Source organism: Canis aureus, chromosome 6, assembly GCF_053574225.1.
Source record: "Canis aureus isolate CA01 chromosome 6, VMU_Caureus_v.1.0, whole genome shotgun sequence".
In the NCBI taxonomy this organism is placed as follows: domain Eukaryota; kingdom Metazoa; phylum Chordata; class Mammalia; order Carnivora; family Canidae; genus Canis; species Canis aureus.
In genome coordinates, this window is record NC_135616.1 from 78,323,260 (window position 1) to 78,344,568 (window position 21,309).

Here is a 21,309-nt window from a genome sequence, read left to right on the forward strand (position 1 = left end):
AGAAGGAAAGAAAGAAAGAAAAGAAAGAAAGAAAGAAAGAAAGAAAGAAAGAAAGAAAGAAAGAAAGAAACCGAAGTGTGAGCAGAACAGTAAGACAGAAATCCAAAAAAAAAAAAAAAAAAAAAAGGCAGAAATCCAACAGTTCTCTACTGGAACCATCAGCATCCGAATCCGGAATCGAAAACTGCTCGGTCTGGGTCTCTGCAGGAGGTAACAACAACAGGCAATGCCCTTGCCCTCGGGAGGTGCTATGCCTCCGGGGAGGGCTCCCCAGGCATCCTCCTCCACCCTCGTCGCCACCCTACTATCTTCATTTTACGTGGGGGGAAACTGAGGCACCCGGCAGTTAACGGCCTGGCCCAGGCGGAGCGGGACCGAGCCTCGAGGCGCCCCCCCCCCGCCCCCCGCACGGTCCTTGGGCAGGTCTGCAGGGGGGGAGCGGGGAGGGGGCAGGGGGCAGGCCCCGGGACGTGCGTTCCCTCCGCCCTCGCCCTGCAGGCCCGGGGCAGGAGAGCCGGAGCCGCAGCGGCTGGAACCGGCTCCCCGGGCGCCCCGCAGTCGGGGTGGGGGTGCGGACGCCGGAGAAGGCGGGGGGCCCGCAGGACGAGCCCCGAGGCGGCGTGTCCTTCCCACCGACCACCGCGTCCCCCAAACCCTTCCTCGGGAAACTATTTGAGACCCAAAATGACAGCGCGATGCGTCCTCAATAAAAAGCGCACGGGGACCGACGGGGGGCCGCCTCGGGAGGGGACCGCCCCCCGCGGGAAGTCTGCAAAGGGCCGCGGGAACCCCCGCGCCCCCCCTCCGCGCCCCGCCCCCGCGCCCCCCCCGCGCATCCCCCGCGCCCCGTCACGCCCCCGCGCCCTCCCTGCGCACCCCCCGCGCCCTCCCCGCGGCCCCGCCCCGAGCCCTCCCCGCGCCCTCCGCGCACTCCCGGCCGCAGGTCCGCAGGTCCCCGGGCGCGCGCCCTGCAGAGCCGGGAGGCGCGGGGGGGCGGCGGGTCCCGGGGCTGCAGGGTCCCCGCGCGCTCAGCCCCGCAGCTGCCCCGGGGGCGGGGGTGGGGGGTGGGGGGGGCGAGCTCGTGCAAAAGGAAAACCGAAAATGAGCAAAGCCGCTGGCCTGGAAGAACCGGTTCCCGCTGCAGGAATGCATGCGGCGCTGCTGTTCTCGGTGCGACTTTTATTCATGCACTTTTTTGTTGTTTTTTTTTTTTTTTTAAAGAATCGCCATCGCTGATGATGGTGCCAGCGAGAAGGGTTACGGCCGCTCCAAAGAAGCTCGAGTCCGGATTTCCCTCCTCGGCTTTCAGCTGGGGAGGTGATGCCGGGGTCGGGGGATCGAGTCCCGCATCGGGCTCCCTCTGCCCGGGTCTCTGCCTCTCTCTGGGTATCGCATGAATAAATACATAAAATCTAAACATAAAACAAAACCGTCACCAACAACCCCCTCCACACACACACACACACACACCTTGTTCCAGGCCCAGGCTCCAAAGATAGACAAAGGTGTTAGAGGTGGGTCTCCCTGAAGGGCCTCCAAGGTCCTTCCCGGAGCCAGGCCTCCAGCCGTCCGCACCAGGCCGATTTTTCTAAGACCAGACACCCACCACCCATAGGGAGTCAAAATGAGAACTTCAGTCCTTTGTATTATTACCCTCCTGGAAAGAATTCCTACATTCAGGCATACCCAGCGTTCATGCTTTTAGACCGGTGATCTTACTATGGACGCTTATAAATCAGAGGCCTGCGGGAGGTCCCCACCCCCTTACCTGGCCGAGTGGCACAGCAGAGAGCTGGGGGGGCCTCCGATACCCGCACAGGCTGCAGAACCCGGAGCTTGGAGACCTGGTCTGGCTTGGAACAAGGGGTCGCTGCTGCCACCGCCGGTGGACACTGGGTTGGGTGGTGCATGCCAACACCAGCAGGTGGCGGTTGGGGTGGGGGGGGGTTAGCAGGTCCCTGGGTCTCATCGCCCACTCGTGGTCCACTCCCCAGGTGGGAGGCAGAGGAGGATGTCCTCATCAGCATCCTGCTTGAGCAGGAGAAGAGCCACTTCTCACTATGAAAGTACCTCGGGGGGATTCCCGTTAAATAAAACTGCTTGGCGATGACCTAATTTGTTCGTTCAAGAGGATAAACTCTTCTTATCCATACATTATTATTGTTGTTATGGTTTCCGGCGTTAAATTATACATAAAAGGCCCAAGCCTGTTTCAGAAATAAAACATTTTCAGAACATGAATCTTAATGAGATCCTTACACTAAATTGTGCCTGAGAATGGCATTACTGTAGCTGCCCCAATTTGTAATCCTCAACGCACTTTTTAAAAATTATTGTAAAATGTATTTTCTTATAATGTGTTCATTCATTACCACAGACCTGCCTGTTGCCTTTTTGGTCTTAGCTTATTTCTCAAAAAACAAACTTCAGAGTAAACCCCTTTGCAGTCTTTTGCCTTTCCTATGTCTACTTTTCCTTCATAAAACTTGTCCAATTTTCTAGGGAGCTTCGGGGGGCTCAGTGGTTGAGCGTCTGCCTTGGGCTCAGGGCGTGACCCCGGGGTCCCGGATTGAGACTGCATCGGGCTCCCCACAGGAAGCCTGCTTCTCCCTCTGCCTGTGTCTCTGCCTCTCTGTGTCTCTCATGAATAAATAAATAAAATCTATTAAAAAAAAAAAAAAAGCTTGTCCACTTTTCCTCCGATAAAGTATTTTCAAACAGAAACAGATCTACAAATAAGGGTTCTCCAAAGTGCAGTTCTTAGAACACGGGTCCTGCAAGACCCTCCCTGGAAATGAAGTTGACCAGTGCGTTTGGGGAATGCCACGCGTTCTCCCCATCCTAGCTTTACAAATCACATTGTCTTGCGGTCAAGAAACCTGCTGAACTCGGCTTAGCCCAGCATTTCTCAAACTTATTTGCATGTGGAACCCTTTTCTAAACAAGGCTTATTAATATGCTGCAGAAAGGTTTCTTTCTAGGATTACGCTTTGGGAATTACTGATTGAGACCATCTAATATATGGAATAATTATAGGTCAGATAACACTGAGATAAGTCAAGCTGCAACATAAGAATTTTTTTTGCAGAGGAATCTGACCTTAATTGCTATTTGTGAATTTCATAAATCCACTGTGTTAAAAAACATAATCATGCCTTAAATACGTAGGTGATTAGAGGCTGTGTGAGAACCCTGAAACTACACAGAAGAAGGTTCCAGAAATATCCCTTTTATCCCTTGGGAACTATAATCCAAAGTGTGGTGGATTCCGTATTTGTCGAGTCAGCCTCTCCATCAGTCCCAACGCACTGGGAATATTTAAAAATAGTTCCCATAATATAGACTCCTTGCAATGCTCAGGAGAAAGGGCCACCCAGTCCAAACCTGTTCTACTGTTTGAGCCCCCACTTTGGCCCCCCTCAAAATAACCATGCATCCCAAGAAGACCTCTGCTACCTGAAGATCTGCGTGGTTGACAAGACTTTGGGGCCTTTCCTGTCCCTTACGGTAGGGCTATCAGACAAAAACACACAAGCAAGCATCATCCTTGAGAACAAGACAGTCAAACCAGCAGCCTAAGGGGCCACTCAAACTGTGGCTCATCTGGACCAATTTGTATTTGGTGAAAACATTTCATAAAAGGAACTCCGGGAGCACCTGAGTGGTGTAGACCAAGCACCTGCCTCTTGGTTTCCACTCAGTTCCAGATCTCAGGGTCCTGAGACAGAGGGGCCCCTGGAGCCGGCTGCGGGCTGCACACCCAGCGCTGAGTCGGCTTAAGACTCCCTCTCCCTCCACCCTCTCCCCTTGGTGAACTCTCTCTCTCTCTCTCTCAAATAGATAAATAAGTCTTTTTAACAAATAAAAGGAACGCCAGGTGTGTCAAGCATCTGGGCTAATAGGAAGTGGGGAGCATACTAGTCCTTCTCAATCCGATATTCTTCAGGAAGTGGAAGGGAGGCATTTACATTAAAACACTTACGGAAGTGCCTTATATACCCCTACCCAGCCCTAGGTCCCGAGGAGCACTTTCCTCCCCCACTTTCACATGCTAAGGCACAAGAGAAAACATGAATATAACTAAGAAATTATGCATTACATTTGTCTCATAGTCTTCGTAACACTTAGGGGAAAACTAGGCAAAAAAAAAATAGATGCTCCATAAACACTAATCAATTGATTAATTAATTGACCAACTAATGGCCCTTTCAAAGTTACTTATTATCCGAGAGAAGCTGGGCTTATACTATGAACACTTGGTTCCTGTTTTACCCCAGGAGATTATTTTCTATTTCAAGGAAGCCTCACAGTTTAAACTGGACTGTGAAAAATGAACCCAAACAGTCTGGAAAATAGCTCTTAAATTCTATTCCACCCACAAAATTTGCATTACTTCTGTTGATATTTGTCAAATGCCACCGGGCCCTTGCTATCATCTTTTCTCACACAGAACAGCCTGGAACTAAGCGTATCTGCTCTCTGTTACCTAATAATTATGGATTTTATGGAAACTTTCCAAGGGAATAGAAATGATAGGCAAAATAGATTTCATCTAAGTCCACCAAATGATTGCTTTTTAAGGTCTCATGCTTGACTTGTTTAAGATAGAAGCACAAGCTTAATCTCATCACTAAGAATTACTAGGATCACATAACATATACCATTAAACACATGGGTCTATCCTGAGAAATTTCATTGTAATCAGCCATATTAATACCCAGGATCTGCTCCTTAAAATGCTGGTAGTTTAACTGACTAGCTATGTTCAAAGTAGAGAAATTATCCAGCGCGCATCTGGTTAAGAATTTGTAGCAAAGATCGTGCTTCTCATACTTTTACAGAAAATGAAAGTGATACTTAATTATCAAAATAAAAATCTTCTGAATCTGCATGTGTCAGACAACTTCCCCTTTTGCTGTTATTTTCAACACCCCCAAGGAGGAGAAGAACTGAAAGTGATCTTTTGGTGTCGTCTGTTCGAAGAAACTATTTTCCTGTTCAGGATAAGTAATTTATTTTTTCCCCCAATTTTTATTTATTTTTAAAGTAATCTCTACACCCAACAGGGGGCTCGAACTCACGACCCCAAGACCAAGAGTGTCATGCTCCACGGACTGAGCCATCCAGGCACCCCAGGAATTTCTTAAGGCAGTTTGTATAGGTGTGAACAATGACACTGTGTAGCCAAATAACGTACTGAGCACAGGCCGGGAGATTAGATTCAATGTAAAATATGTGCTTTGGAGTCACTCACGGTCCCCGTGTGCCTTTCCGGGAGGGAACTTTAACAAGTCTTCCAGCGGTGCGTGACCTTGGCCTCCCGGCCTGCTCATTGTCTCTCGGTCCTCTTGCTCCTCCAGGAATATTTTCAGGTGGTTTGATGGGACACATCCCCACCTTCTAACCCAACCAAAGCAAGCTTACTGATGGGGCTTTGACGTCATCACATTTTACCCTGGAAAGTTCCAGCTGGTCAGGAAAATGGGACAGCTGCAGGCCGGCGCTCCTGCTGCCACCTCTTGGCCTTATGACGAAATACATCACAGAGAGAGGAAGGGACAACTCTGCTCCCCGCAGTCTTCAGGTTGAAGACTGTTGGTGTCTCCTTGCGTGCAGAGAGGGGGACTCCCGGGGACTCCCAGGCCCTGTGGACAACATGACAAAGTCCCGAGACACTCGGCCCTGGACACAGCACCTACGCGAAACCCTCTGCGACAGCTCTGGGCGCCCCGGATCCGGGGTGGATCTGGACACGCCTGTCCCCGCATCTGGCCCTTTCTAGGCCGAGCGGAGCAGCCTCGTTCTTTTGGTGCCACGACCAAGATCCTGTAAACTGGGAGAAGGTGGGCGCTCTGAGAGGATGTGAGAACGCAAGATGCGGGCGAAAAGTTCTGACGTCCACTGGCTTTGAGTTCACAATGGGTAGGTAGTGTGGAAAAGACAAAAATAAAACAGACTTTTCCCTGCAGCCCCAGAATGTTTGGATTCCGTTTCAAAGCTAATCAATGGGAAGGACCCGCTGGGAATTGGGGCGGCTCTAGCCAGCAGAAACATTGCGCCTTTGACCCCTCCAGGGCTGATACTGTAAATCCTCCCCCAGCTGAGTATTGGGTCAGATGATGTGATCTGGTGCATGTCGTCTGGTTATTCATTTAGTTTCTAGAAATGTCCCGCTGTGTTTCTATGAATATTTCTGCAGCACGAGTCGCACGGGGGAGAGAGCTGCCTCTGAGTCGGACAGATCCCCGACCCCGAGGCCTCCCCGACCCCTTCTCGAAATGAAGCCATTCCCCCCATTTCCTACCGACGAAGGAGAGACAGGCCCAGTCCTCAGAGCATCTGAGAAGCTGCTTGAACTAATCCACCCGGCTTGCCCCCTAATGGAGTGATTGGCAGACACCTAAAGAGATATCGATTGGGCCAGTCGGTCCAACACCCTGGTTTTTTTACCAGTCGGTGCGACCGAGGTATTAACCCAGGAACACCTGGACCCTGGACACCGTCCCTCCGTGCAGCTAGCACGCCCCTAGGAGTTCCCTGGTCTCTGCAGGGGGAGACACCCAGAACGACCGACCTGGTGGCTCAGTCCACTGAGAGGAACAAGAAGCTCTCCCATTCCAATCCTTGTTCTCACTGAGTTTGATCTTTTTTTTTTTTTTTTTTTTTAGATTTTATTTATTTATTCATGAGAGACACAGAGAGAAAGAGGCAGAGACACAGGCAGAGGGAGAAGCAGGCTCCTGCGGGGAGCCCGATGCAGGACTCGATCCCGGGTCTCCAGGATCACACCCCAGGCCGAAGGCAGACGCCCAACCGCTGAGCCACTCAGGCGTCCCTCACTGGGTTTGGTCTTTATCTTTGCGTTGTCACTCATATAGCATGCCATTCCGCCAACATGCAATTTTTTCTTTGCATCTTGAAAAATAAATGGTCATTATTTTATGGGGGCGAAAAGGTTGCCCGGTGCGCTGCGAGTGTTACTAACCAGCTCACAGCAATTTGACAGACTCCTAACTGATGAAGCAATGAGCCCTAATAGGGTTGCTGCTACCCATTCCGGGGCTGCTTCAGGAGTTTTTACGTCTTATTAATGTAATAAAATGTAGCTTTTACAGTTATCTACAGTATGTGATTACAAATGCATGTTATTGATATTATCCGTGTGATGCTTGAGTTTCTTTTCCATTAATAGAAACTCTGCATTTTATACATTAATTATACAGAGAATTAATGATGGCTTATACAAGTCCGTCTACAAGTAGACACTTTAGAGGCAATTATACTCATAGCAGAGTAGTCCTCTCTTGAGTGACAGGCTTTGTTCCAAAAGATGGTTTTTAAATGCATTTGTTCATAAACATAAAGTGGCACTCTACAAGGAATAAAGTGAGCGCGCTCATGTTAAACGCAGCTTCAGGGGCGCCTGGGGGGGCTCAGCGGTTGAGCATCTGCCTTCGGCTCAGGGCGTGATCCCGGGGTCCTGGGATCGAGTCCCACGACGGGCTCCCCGCAGGGAGGGGAGCCTATGTCTCTGCTTCTCTCTATATATCTCTGACTATATAAATTTAAAAAAATAAGAGAACAGTTGTTGCCACGTTGAACATGGGTGGCCTCCCTTCTTGTAAAATTTCATCCAAAGATATTTACATTTTGACTTTATTGTTTGCATCACTAAAAATGATGCTACAAAGACTCCAAACTCAGTTTGCCCAGAATGAAACCACCACTGTCTTCCGCCAGTGTTCCTATCACAGAGGATGCCCGCCCCCCATCACGCAGCTCCAAAAACCAAAACCAAGGGTGTGTGTGGGGGGGGTCATTCCTCTTCTCTTTTCTAATCCATTACCAAGCTTTGTGGATGTCACTTCCTAAGTATCCGCAGAGTCTGCTCACTTCACTCCACATCCGCCGTCACACCCTGGTTAGAGCTGCCTCGTATCTTACCTGGGGCCCCGCGATGGCCCCACATCCACATTGGGTCCTTCCTCAAACCCATCTTCCATGTTGCAGCAAGAGGATTATGTGAAACTCAATTCATGCCACCGTCTCCCCACTGAAGACATTTAAATTCTTCTTATTGACCTTGAGATAAACAACAAACTCTTTTCCAACAAAATCCTTGTCTACCATTTTGAAAATTTATTTCTCCTTTTATTTCCATCAGTGCCATTTGCCTTTCCTTACTAGAACTTTAAACTTGTTGGCCGTTTCTGCCCTTGGAGGTCATGACAAGGTTAATAATGTTACAAAACCAGGACACACATCACTTCTAAAGGTCACGACATTAAGACTCTAGTCTGGATTTCTTTTTTTTTTTTTAATTTAAAATCAATTCATTGACATATAGTGTATTATTAGTTTCAGAGGTAGAGTTTAGTGATTCATCAGTTGCACATAACACCCAGTGCCCACTACATCACGCACCCTCCTTAATGCCCATCACCCAGCTACCATATCCCCCCACTCCACTCCCCTCCAGGGACCCTCAGTTTGTTTCCTATGGTTAAGGGTCTCTTATGGTTTGTTTCCCTTTCTGATTTCATCTATTTTTTCCCTCCTTTCCCCAGGTTCATCTGTTTTATTTCTTAAATTCCACATATGAGCGAGATCATATGGTTTTTGTCTTTCTCTGACTGACTTGTTTCGCTTAGCAAAATACCCTCTAGTTCCATCCATGTCGTTGCAAGTGACAAGATTGCTTTTTTGGCTGAAGAACATTCTATTGTGTATACAGACACCATTTCTACGTTATTCATCCGTTGATGGACCTCTGGGCTCTTCCCATGGCTTGGCTACTGCGGTCTAGTCCAGGTTTCTTAAACCAGATAACAAGAGTAACTGAAATTGGAACAAGGATTTTTGGTTTACTGAAGGTGAATAAACTTCTAGAACACTTCCATTCACAAAAATGGGATGGACCTCATCCGGTTCATGAACTGTGAAGGGAAAAAGAGGTTGACATCCTTTTTTTTTTTTTTTCTTTAAGATGTTATTTATTTATTCATGAGGGACACACACACACAGAGGCAGAGACACAGGCAAGGGGAGAAGCAGGCTCCCTGTGGGGAGCCCGGTGCAGGACTCGATCCTTGGACCCCGGGGTCACTCCCTGAACCGAAGGCAGACACCCAACCACTGAGCCCCCCAGGCATCCCAAGAGGTTGACATCCTTATTTCAGAATTGAGAAGACAGAAGAGGAGGTCACCCATCTAACTGGGCAGTTGCTGTGTGCCAGCCACCATGCTAGGCACCTGCAAGTAGGTTATTTCACTTAATTTGCCCACAAGTGCAGGCACGTCAGTCTTCTCTTTATCTGACAGATGAAAAACGTGATGCTAAGAAGGTTCACATCTTTGCTAAAGGTAGCACAGCTGTTCTCTGGCAGAGTTACTATCTGAACCCCAGGCTGACACTCGAGGACAGGCTTCTTCCTAAGAGAGAATGCCACTGTGGAAACTGTCCCCTCACCTGTTCCAAAAGGTAGCTCCGCACCGTGGAATGACTTCCACATCCCTTTCCTACCATGTGCTGTCTCTATTGCTGATTTTCTATCCATCCTTCCCTTCTCCCCTAATCCTCTAGATCACTAAAATTGATCTCACTTCTAATTTTTGTTACCTCTCCTCTTACGTCACCTCTTCTTTCTCACCTCTGATCGTTGTTACCTACAGTCGCCTTCTCTCCGAGCCTTGTGCTCTTTCTGGTGACCTCCTCCAGCCAAGGACATGTTTCCCGGGGTGTGGCTAGCCAGCCCTCTGGACACCTGTGGCACACCCTCGAACCCCTTCTAGGATGTTCAGGGCGCCTCTTGGATCTTGACCTCTGACGGAAAACCCACGAGTCAAACACACGTGGACGTGTGGTTGGGATTGCTGATGCCTGTATAGCTATTACTTAACAACATTCGTTCTCCGGAATTGAGCTCGGGCCGATGGTGACAAATGACACCACTGTGATGACCACAGTATTTCACTGTCCTGTTTAAAGATATTATTTGGCCAAGTCAAGGTTAAAACCACGTCGTGGTACAAAGTAAGGGTGACATTACGGGACCTCCATGAGACGCGGCATAGACACCTACTAAGAAACACTTATTCATATTCATTCATATTCATCTAAATTAAAAATATTTTGGGTGGGGGAGCACCTGGGTGGCTCAGGGGTCGAGCGTCTGCCTTGGGCCCAGGTCGTGACCCCGGGGTCCTGGGATCGAGTCCCATGTTGGGCTCCCTGCATGGAGCCTGCTTCTCCATCCGCCTGTGTCTCTGCCTCTCTCTGTGTCTCTCATGGATAAATAAATAAAATCTTAAAAATTTTTTTTTCCTCGTTGCAGCTTTAAAGTATCTCAGGAGAGATGGTTTGAAGCCTTGTGAAAACTTCTTCAGAACTTTTAGCCCATATACTCTTTACTTTTTCAATTCACTCTGAAAATTTCTGATGATAGAGGACTTGCCACGACTAAAAACCGAGTCCCAGAAGAGTCTGACCAGCTGCAGGCCCGCGCTGTCACGTAAATCACATTTGTCAAGGGGAAGCAAAAGTTCATTGAGATCTTTTTGAAACGAAGCAGTGTCTAGCAGGCCCCCCACTTGGGGGGCAGTTGGCAGCGCCCCTATATAAGTGGTGTCTATATGCACAAGTGCACGAGAGGAGGCAGGGCCGTCCAACCACAGAGGCCTTGCACCTGGGGCTCCAGGGGGCACGAGCGTGAAAAGAAGGAGGCTTATTCGGAGATGGACAGGGAGCCCTGCTCACCTGCGCTCTCTGCGGCCCCGTGTCCGCAACGGAGGCCCCGAGGCCTGTGCTTTTAAGAGCTTCACAATCTCAGGTCTGGCGACACAGGATGTTTGCAAACTCCAGGAGGGGAGGGCTGCTGTACCGGGCCCACACCCTCCGAGGACCAGCACCACAGCCTGTTAGTTGTGATTTCATCTAATTAATACATAACTGCGGAGCTGAAAGGCAGGATTTCACAATCGAGCAGGTCGCCTCAATTTTCAAATTCCTTTAGGTGGAAAGCAATCTCCAGCAAGGCTTTCAGCACCCTGACATATTTATTCTTCCTCTTCAGATTCAAACCATTCCAAAAGGTGAATAAAAAATACAGCAAAAGCAGCCGGCTTGTCTACAGTATTTACATGCTTTACATACCTTCAAAATATGTAGCTTATTAATGACTGGTTTTTCCAACCTCCTCAATACGCTTTTTTATTAGCATGACATTCCTTAACTCACAAGTGCCGAGCCGTCTCGCACCCTGCGAGGCTCCTTTATGGTATTTAATATAAAGATAGAACAGTATTTATATCCCTCACAATAAGAGAACGGATTGTTTTAAGGCTATACAGCCTAGATGTGATAAAGAAAGAAGGAACCTTACAAAATGATAAATATTTTCATTAAAAAACTTTAAAACTAAAAGTTCAAAGATATGTTCTCCTCTCTTATTTCTTGTCAAAACATGACTTAAGACCCAAAACTAATCTACTTTCAATTTTATTCCATATTTCAGCGCTGTCATAGTACTCAGCAGAGAGTATTGGAATACGATCATTTTTTATTTTGTTGATGTTACCGACAGCTTTATTTCACAAAGCAATCTTATACTATGTCTACCAGTGGCAGGGCACAGAGGTCAAATAGTCTATCCTTACAGGTGGAGAGCTTATTAAATGGCACGTCTATTAAACCCGATGGACAACATAAAGAAACATTCCGGCAAAATACTTTTAACATAGTTCAATGAAGATATGGCTCAAAAGGGTAGTAAATAATTTAAACAGAGACCAATAGGGAATTTGTTATACTTTTTACTAGCATCTTCAAAATTATATTTCAAACAAAGTGGTTAGAATAGGGAGAAACACAAAAGCTGCAGGGAAGAGCCTAAGTTCTATGGCAAATTGCTAAGAAGCGTGGGTGCCTCGACACAAATCCAAACGCTAATAAATCAATAGCTCCATTGCCAAGTTCATTTAAAATAATGTAGGCATAAATAGTGTGTAATTGTGAACTGAAATAACCACCTTTTAAAAATAATCTTCCTGCCCGTCGTTTTTAACTGCCGTTTTGGAAAAACAATTGGTATTTCAGTTCTGTGTGTGATATATTCACAACAGAACATCCCATCTGAGAGAAAAAAAAAAAACTGCATCAGAAAAATAGAGTTAAAATAATGTGGAAATGGAAGGGGGTGAGGGATGGGCTACGTGGAGGATGAGGATGAAGGAGGGCTATGTAAGCGCTGAATCACCAAGTTCTACTCCTGCGACCAATATTATGCTGTATGTTAACTAACTAGAATTTAAATAAAAAATGGGGGGAAAAATAAAATACAAAAATCTAAAATAATTAAATAATATGGAAAATATGTGTTTAAGTTCTCAGAAGCTATTCGATGGGAAAACCTAAGGTGATTACAAAGGACCAGGCGGAAAAAGCATTTCGTAATGCGTAGCTGGGGTTTTTCTTTTCTGATATTTCTGGTAACTCTGATGATCAAAAATGACACCCCTCAGCATTTTAATCACAGCGTTTCCTCCTGCATTATCCTGAACCACATTTACGAAAAAGACAAGAGAGAAGGAAAGAGGGACGTGAAACCCATGAGAGAGAGCTCGATTTCTTATTCTTGTGTGCAAGCTGTGCTTTTCAGACCAAAATAACAAACCAGGTCAGTACTTTTAATAAGTTCATCATAAACACTGTATCTCTTCATCTTGCGATTGGGCACCTGGTCTGTCACCAGGAGCCTAAAGCGCTTGATTAAGGGTTATTAGTAGATTTGCTGGTAGGATAATTAATAAGACACAGAAACATAAAACATGAGTTGTTAAAGTTGACAATTACCTTTCCTCACAGCTACACCCGGAATGCACTGTCCTTGCTTCGGCACGCAGTAAATCATCGACCTAAATGTATTTGCACCCAATCATTTTTTAAAGTCACAATCTTTGTAGTGTCAACTTGTCAAGGGTCAAAGGGAAGAACAGGCAAGATTCCCAAATCAATCTGCTTGTAGAAACTGTCTCATTTCATTTCAAATTACCTGCTGTGGTTGAAGCCGGCTATGGACAAACTGCCTTCCTCCATAAACCATGACAGTCCAGGTCGAACTTATGTGATCATTCATAAGGGGCAAGTCATGCCGGTTCTGTCATTAACTACTTTTAAACGGCTGTGCAGGGTTAAGTGATCTTGCAGGGCAGCCACAGATATAAATACTGTTTGGACAGTTTAATGTCAAGAGACAACTCCTCTGGGATTAAAACTATGTAACCCAATAGAACAGTTGTCGATATAGGGATTAAGGTACTTGGGTATTGTTACTTGGGGTCATGCCTTATACATAGGTTTTCTGGGACGTGACCCTGTAGGGGACTTTGGGCGGCGTCCATCTACATCCTACAACTCCCAGACAGTGTCCTGAGAATATTAAGAGTAACTTCAGGTATTCAGGGGTCGAGCGCTTCCAGTCGGTGTTCCTAGAGAGCTTATGTTTGTCGTTGTGAGTCTGAAGGCGAGTCACACTGCTGCTGTGGGCAGACTGGCTGCAGCTCCAGGGCCTCAGGCTTGCAGGACCCATGATCAGTCGGGACCTCAAAGGTCTCCTGCTGTCCATAGGATCCGGCAGTCGGGCACAATAACTTGTGCACAGAAGCTCCATGATCTAAGAAGTAAGACTGAACTCATGATCCCATTGCCTTTGTAGAGCTCATTCCTTGAGGCGAATGCCATAATATCTAAAGACAACAAAACCTGTTATTTACCCAGTGCTTCCTATCTATAGGGCACTGTATTAAGTGCTTAGAAGTGTGACCTCACCTAAATCTCACAACAATCTGATGAGAAATCTATTTTTAATTCCACTTTACAGATGAGAAAGCTGGGCACCAGACCTGGTAAAAATTTGCCTCCAGGTGATGATGGAGAAGAGTAACGAACATTGGGTCTGATTCTAGAACTGGCACTCTCAGCCACGGGGCCATACCACCTCCACTATAATTGTGCCCCCGGTGAGAAATTGTACTTGTTTGACTTATAAAGTATCTATAATATACACCGGCTTAGCTTCCTTTAACATGCATCAGCTGTGTGCAAAAATGGTCCCAATCATTAAAAGAGTTGCTAAGTCGCTTGGAGAGCTAGAGTGAGTTAAATCTAAGCCATGTACAAACGCCTCTGTGTTTGTAGGAAGACTTTCCAGAGGATGTGTGGGCATAGATCATTTTAAGGAAACCTATTTCAAAATCCTCAGTGTCCATATGTTTTCTTTCCTAAAATTCATCCGCCTGAGAGCAGATCATGTCCATGCTAATTTTCCACCACCAATCACACCTGCAACTCTCCAATCTCACTTCAAAGGCCACCCCTCTCCCATCCTAGCCTCTCACCCTGCCCCTGGGGGAGGGGGGATCCTCCATGTCACCAAAAACTTTATCAGGCCCCTGAAATTTCCTCCCCGAATCATCCCTTGAAGAGATGCATTTAAACCGAAAGTTTTCTATTTCTAAAACTCACCTATCAAATGTGATTTATTTATTGGCGTTCCATCAATTTCTAATGCTACCTCAATATTCAGGAAGGAAAATGTTAATCTTTAGAACCCTATAGTCATAGGATGTTTGAAAAGAATTTTCAATTCCCATATCCAGTCTTGTAGCAGAAAATTGTATGGTAGTGGTAAGGCTCTCAAAAATAACGGTATTTCATTAGGATAAAATTCTTTGGAGCAAAGAGAATGGAAATGCAATTTTGAGAAGGAAAAAAGAACAATGCTACGTAAGAGTTTACATGTTTTTTAGGTGGAGGCTAGTAAGTATAAAATCACCTGATATTTATATTCCCCTGGATACATTCAAACCAAAGTTTCTCAACGTCGGCATTGTTGACATTTTGGGCTAGACAATTAATTCTTGGTTGTGGGCTGCGTTATAGGATGCTGAGCAGCATTCCTGCTCCGGGCGCACACACACACGCACACAGAGTTGTGACCAACAGACACCGCCCGGTGTCTCCTGTCGAGGGCAGAACTGCTGCTGGTGGAGAACTCCTAAGTAAGGCATATGAGACTTGTACATTTAAAAAAAATTTTTTTTAAGATTTTATTTATTTATCCATGAAAGACACAGGGAGAGAGGCAGAGACACAGGCAGAGGGAGAAGCAGGCTCCACACAGGGAGCACGACGTGGGACTCGATCCCAGGACCCCGGGGTCACGCCCTGGGCCAGAGGCAGACACTAAACCGCTGAGCCCCCCAGGGATCCCCATAACCACCAGTTTAAAAGAAGCAATAGCAACCATGACCATGTGTTACTCTTCAAAAATTTTGAAGTGAAACATCTTTTAAATCACAAGCATAAACGGAGAAGGCCAAATTTAGAAGAGCACGATGGATTCCCTAGAGGTGTGGAGACCAAAAGGTCACAGGTCACGTTGTTTTCCTCCTGAATCTGTTGTAGTTCTGCGTAATGTATTTATCAATGCCAAAGGTGAATTTATAGATTGTTTTATTTTTAAATTTTTTTAAAGATTTTATTTTTCAGAGATTTTATTTTTTTAAATTTTTTTATTAAGGGCAGCCCGGGTAGCTCAGCGGTTTAGTGCCTGCTTTCAGCCTGGGACGTGATCCTAGAGACCCAGGATCGAGTCCCACATCGGGCTCCCTGCATGGGATGAGGTCTGCTTCTCCTTCTGCCTGTGTTTCTGCCTCTTTCTCTCTCTGTGTGTCTCTCATGAATAAATAAATAAATCTTTTAAAAAATCTTTTTTAAAAATCTTTTAAAAAGATTTAAAATCTTTAAAAAATCTTTTAAAAAACATATCTTTAAAAAAATATGTTTTATTGATTTGGTTGACAGAGAGAGAGAGCAAGCCAGAGAGCACAAGCTGAGGGAGCAGCAGAGGGAGAGAGGGGAAAAGCAGACTCCCCAATGAGCAGCGAGCACAGAGCCCTACATGGAACTCGATCGATCCCAGGACTCCGGGGTCATGACCCGAGCCAAAGGCAGATGCTTAACTGACTGAGCCACCCAGCATCCCTAAAGATTTTATTTTTAAGTAGTAGAGATTACTTAAAAGTATCCAATGTGGGGCTTGAACTCACAGCCCCCAGATCAAGAGTTACATGCTGTTCTGACTGAACCAGCTGGGCGCCCCACAAATTTATTTTATTATAATCATCTGTCTTGGTACAAACTTACAAGTCTAGAGAGGTGTAGAGCTCACGGGACTGAAATTTCCCACAGGCTTAATGTCCCACCACGAGCCACACCAGGAGACAGGCTGGCGAAGTGACTGAACCACCTATCAGAGTGCGACAGGAAGCGCAGCCTCTAACAAACTCAATGATAATCATCGTGTTAACATATATTACTGTCGCTACACTGTCGCTCAGATAAGGCGATTGTGCGACATCAGATACTTGCGATTATAACCCTCAAGTATCAACTCAATATCCAAGTCTGAGTTGGGCATCTTTAATGATTCTTTAAAACAACCCAACCAAGCCAAAAATAGAGGAAAGAAGTTCATAATGGCAAAACTAGGAAATGCACAGAGGCAAAACCAAGAAGACAACATTACCCAGAATCTCAATCACCCAGAGATAACAAAACTATAATTTTGGGGGGGCACCTGGGCAGCTCAGTTGGTTAAGCATCTGATTTTTTTTTTTAAGATTTTATTTATTTATTCATGAGAGAGACAGAGAGAGGCAGAGACACAGGCAGAGGGAGAAGCAGGCCCCATGCAGGGAGCCTGACCTGGGACTCAACCCTGGGACTCCAGGATCAGGCCCTGAGCCAAAGGCAGATGCTAAACCGCTGAGCTACCTGGGCTGCTCTAAGCATCTGATTCTTGATTTTGGCTTGGGTCATGATCACGAGATTGTGGGGTCGAGCTCTGTGTGCAACCACTCAGCCCAGAATCTACTTGAGATTCTCTCTCACCTTCTCCCTCTGCCCCTCCCCCTGTTTGCATACACTCGCTGTCTAGATAGGTAGGTAGGTAGATAGATAGATAGATAGATAGATAGATAGATTTGAAAAATCTATAATTTTATTGTACATAATCTTTTGAAACTCTGTATATTAGCATTGGTAACTCTGGCTCTGTACCAACCCCTGTTTTTCACCTCATAAACCCTACAGCTGGTCCTTTTTTTACTGGTACTCCAGTGATAATGCCCCCAAGACATGCTGTCTCTTCTGACTTTTCCAAGCTTTGAGTTGGGTGGGGGCGTGCATTACCATTCCGGCTTATAAGCAAGGAGGCCCAAAGAGGTAAGTGACACAAACCCCAACTCCAGTGCTCTTCCCCTTAAGCCACGCAGCTTCCAAAATCAAAAATAGCCACAGCAGTTTAAGCATGCCGCATCCCTCGGTTTGGGCTGAGCTGCCCATGGAAGAAGAGTTTCCTACATTTGATCTTACTTAAGAAGGATCAGCTAGCCAAGGCTGCATTTGATATCAAAATCTTTAAGAAAAACAAAAACAAAAACAGGGATCCCGGGGTGGCTCAGTGGTTGAGCGCCTGCCTTCAGCTCAGGGCATGACCCCGGGGTCCCGGGATAGAGTCCCGCACCGGGATTCCCACAGGGAGCCTGCTTTTCCCTCTGCCTGTGTCTCTGCCTCTTTCTGTGTGTGTCTCTCATGAATAAATACATAAAATCTTAATTAATTAATTAATTAATTACCAAAGTCAGGAACTCCATCAATGGACATTCAGGGCAATCCTTCCACCAAGTGCTAGCGGGCTGTGACAAGCTGGAGCTGAGTTCCCGCACTTGTGCGAACCAGGCAACCTGGGCCATCGGAAAATTCGCCGCGTGGCCGCGGGATTGGCTACGCACCAACAACAGCTTGGAGACGAGGATCGTTGTTCTGAGGAGCGGAGGAGAGTACAACGCGGGCGGGTGCTCCCCTGCCCAGCAAGCAGAACAAAGGAGCCGTCACGGTGGGGAGACACAGGGCAGTCACACAGCCAGCCGACACACACTCCGGGGCCACCGGCGTGCCAGGCAGGGTTCTAGACTCCGGGGATGCCGGGGTGGCACGCACGAGGCAGCCGGGTGCAGGGGGCCGAATGCGTCAAATACGGCGTCCCGGGCCACCAGGCCTATGTGGACATGAGTGCTCCTACCCCTCACTGCCCGACAGGGCAGGGTGTATCACCTCCGAGCCTCAGTTTCCTCTATTATAAAATGAAGGACATAGCCTGAAATTCGGTCACATATCTAAAATGCGTGAGACACAGGAGCCCAACAAATGTCATTCGTGGAAGCTAATCTTGCCTAAGAGCGCATCGTGTTCAAGGCCCTGCTAGTCACGTCACATGCATCAGCTCATCTAATCCTCACAGGTTGGGGGCACCTGGGGGGCCCAGTCAGTTCAGCGTCTGCCTCTTGATTTCGGCTCACATCACGATCCTGGCATCAAGCCCCACATCAGGCTCCTCCCTGGGCGTGGGGCCTGCTTGAGATTCTCTCTCTCCCTCTCCCTCTGTCCCTCCCACTCCTCCCCCCCCAGCACACACACACTCTCTCTCAAAAAAAGAAAATAATGTTCCTCATGGTTAGTATAATACAGCTACTCCGGGATGATGAAACTGAGGCACAGTAACACTCGTCCAACCACACACAACTGTCAATCGTCAGAGTCAATATTCAAACCCAGGTAATTTGTCCCCAGAGCGGGTGCTCATAAGACACTGAACCACACCACACCTCATTTCTCCTCCCCTCTCGCAGTTTTCAGTCCAAGTTCTGAAGGAGAGGAAGGAAGAATCTGAAGGGCACCCAAAATATCTGCACACCACCCTCAGGATTCCATGTCCGGTGGCTTTGCATCTACGCTTGCTCTCCACTTGGCATTCACAGCTTCCCTCTGGTCTGTTGCTTCTGAATAGGGCCTTGAATTCAAATCCCCCCCCCAACCCCCCTCTCATTAACTAGCAGACCTAGAGTTCTTGACTGAAGCAGCAACTTCATCAGTATTGAAAATGTCGGCTATTTCCATTCCAAGAACATGAGGTACGGTGCCCATGGTAGGAGCAGCTAAATGCCAGATCAATGCTTATAATTCTTTTTTTTTTTTAAATAAAATTCAGTGCATAGTCAGTCAAAATCCCTGCTTTTTTTACACACAGAATCTTAATAATTATACATGGCACATGATAGCCATGTATAATGACTCAGCTGTCCCTCTGAGCTTCGGTTTCAGGGGACGACAGGCTGTCCTTGGAGATGGCCTTCCCCAAGGCTTTCCAAGTGAATCCGAAAGATATTTCAAAGCTAGGGTAATCACATAATTTACTCTCAAACCTGACACTCTACAGAGCAAAAGTGGGTGCTAGTAATAATTATACTGGGACAACGGGTCTGAATTGGGGCTGTCCTGGGCCAACCAGAGTGCACAGTTATCTCTCAGCTCCATTGTCTCTGAATTGGCTTCCTTCCCAGGACCCCCCCTCCCTGTCTGGTGGGAGGGTGGGTCAGCTTTACTGATGGTTCAACATTCCGTTTACCACACGCTTTTGTCACATGGGCCCCAACTGGCTTGACCCGGGTTGAGTGCCCAACCTTGATCCAATCACTGTAGCCGGGAAATGGAATGTGAGAGATTGGCTCCGCCAAGTTCAGAGAGTAGAGTGGCTTCATGTGAAACCTGGCAAGAGGAGCTGACCATTCCCTCTACGGCAGATAGACTCTGCTGGTGGTCACCGTGAGCCTGTGCTCTGGTGTCATGCATAATCCCTTCCCTTTGAGAATAAGCACACCTTGTGACTTGCTTCTAGCCAATAGAACAGGGCAAAGGTGACAGGACATACATAATTATGGCCGATAAGATTGTAGCGCCCATCTTGCTGAAGTCTTTTCTTTCCCTTGATGGCTGGATCAAGCTAACTGCCAGGCTGAGGCCCTGTGTGCCATAGAACCTTAGGATTCTGACCCCGAATACAGTGTAGGACACACCAGCTGGGTGTCCTTCAATTCAATTCAATTCAATTCAATTCAATTCAATTCAATTCCAACATTGTCCATCTGGAGACAGTGGCTTATCCCACAGGTTAGGGGTTCAGTCCTACAAGATTGCCCCTTACCCCCACTTCTGACACCAATCGCAAGTCCAGGTTGTCACTTGTCACCAACAAGCTATAGATTGGAGGTTTTAATGACCCCCTCCTTGGGCTTAATTAATATGCTAGAGTGGCTCACGGAACTCAGAGAACATTTTACTTACTAGATTCATTATAAAAGGATGTAATTTAGGAACAGCCACGTGGAAGAGACTATGGGGAAGGGGGTGGAGCCTCCATGCTCTCTCCCAGCATGCCACTTTCCCAAATCTCCACATACCAACCGGGAAGTTCTCTGATCTGAACCCCATCCTTCTGATGTTTTGTAGAGGTTTCATTAAATAGCCATGATGAATTAAACCATTGGCCATTGGCAATTGATGGATTCAACCTCCAGTCTTCTCTCCTGGGAGGTCAGAGGGTGGCACTGAAGGTTCTAACCATCTAATCGCACAGTTGAGTCCCCTGGCAACCAGCCTCGATCCTTAGGTGCAGTAAAAAAGTCACCTCGTCACATAACAATAGACGTCTTTAAGTCTTTCATCACTTAGGAAATTTCAATGGAGACAGAAACTCTGTGCCAGGAACAGGGATTAAGGCCAATATTTATTTGTTATCATAAATCACAATATCACAGACCTCTAGAAACTGAGGCTGGTTTCCAAACAACAACTGGCAAGAAAATCAGACTTTGCATCCAGCAACCTGCAAGAACTTTGTTTTGTTCTAAAGATTTTATTTATTCATGAGAGACACAGAGAGAGAGGCAGAGACACAGACAGGGGGAGAAGGAGGCTCCACGCCGGGAGCCTGATATGGGACTCGATCCAAGGACCCAGGATCACACCCTGAGCTGAAGGCAGCTGCTCAACCACTGAGCCACCCAGTGGCTCAGAGGAAATGGGGCTGGCCTCGAACAACTATCAATAGCCCGCAAGGAACTGAGTCCTGCCACCAGTCATGCTAATTTGAAAAGAGATGCTTTTCCCAGTCAAGTCTCAGATGAGTCCGAGCCCCGGTCACCACTTTGTAGCCTTTTGGAGAATCCAGCTAAGCTGTGCTTGAACTCTTAACCCGCAGAAATCGTGAGACGTGTGTTCTGAGCCACTAAATTTGTGATAATATTTTCATGCAGCATCCACAACAGTAAGAATGGAGCACTGATGTCACAGAAATGGGGAAAGGATCTTGGCTGATAAAAACCCCAATTCCAGCACAATTACAGATAATG

At 46.9% G+C, this 21,309-nt stretch overlaps 1 long non-coding RNA gene across 1 annotated transcript; it reads left to right on the top strand.

The window, feature by feature from the left end:
• On the top strand, positions 1 to 2,235 carry LOC144315295 (uncharacterized). The gene is made up of 2 exons (XR_013381037.1): positions 1 to 210; positions 1,222 to 2,235. It is a non-coding gene; the product is annotated as an uncharacterized LOC144315295 (long non-coding RNA).
• The last annotated feature ends 19,074 nt before the right edge of the window (positions 2,236 to 21,309 follow it).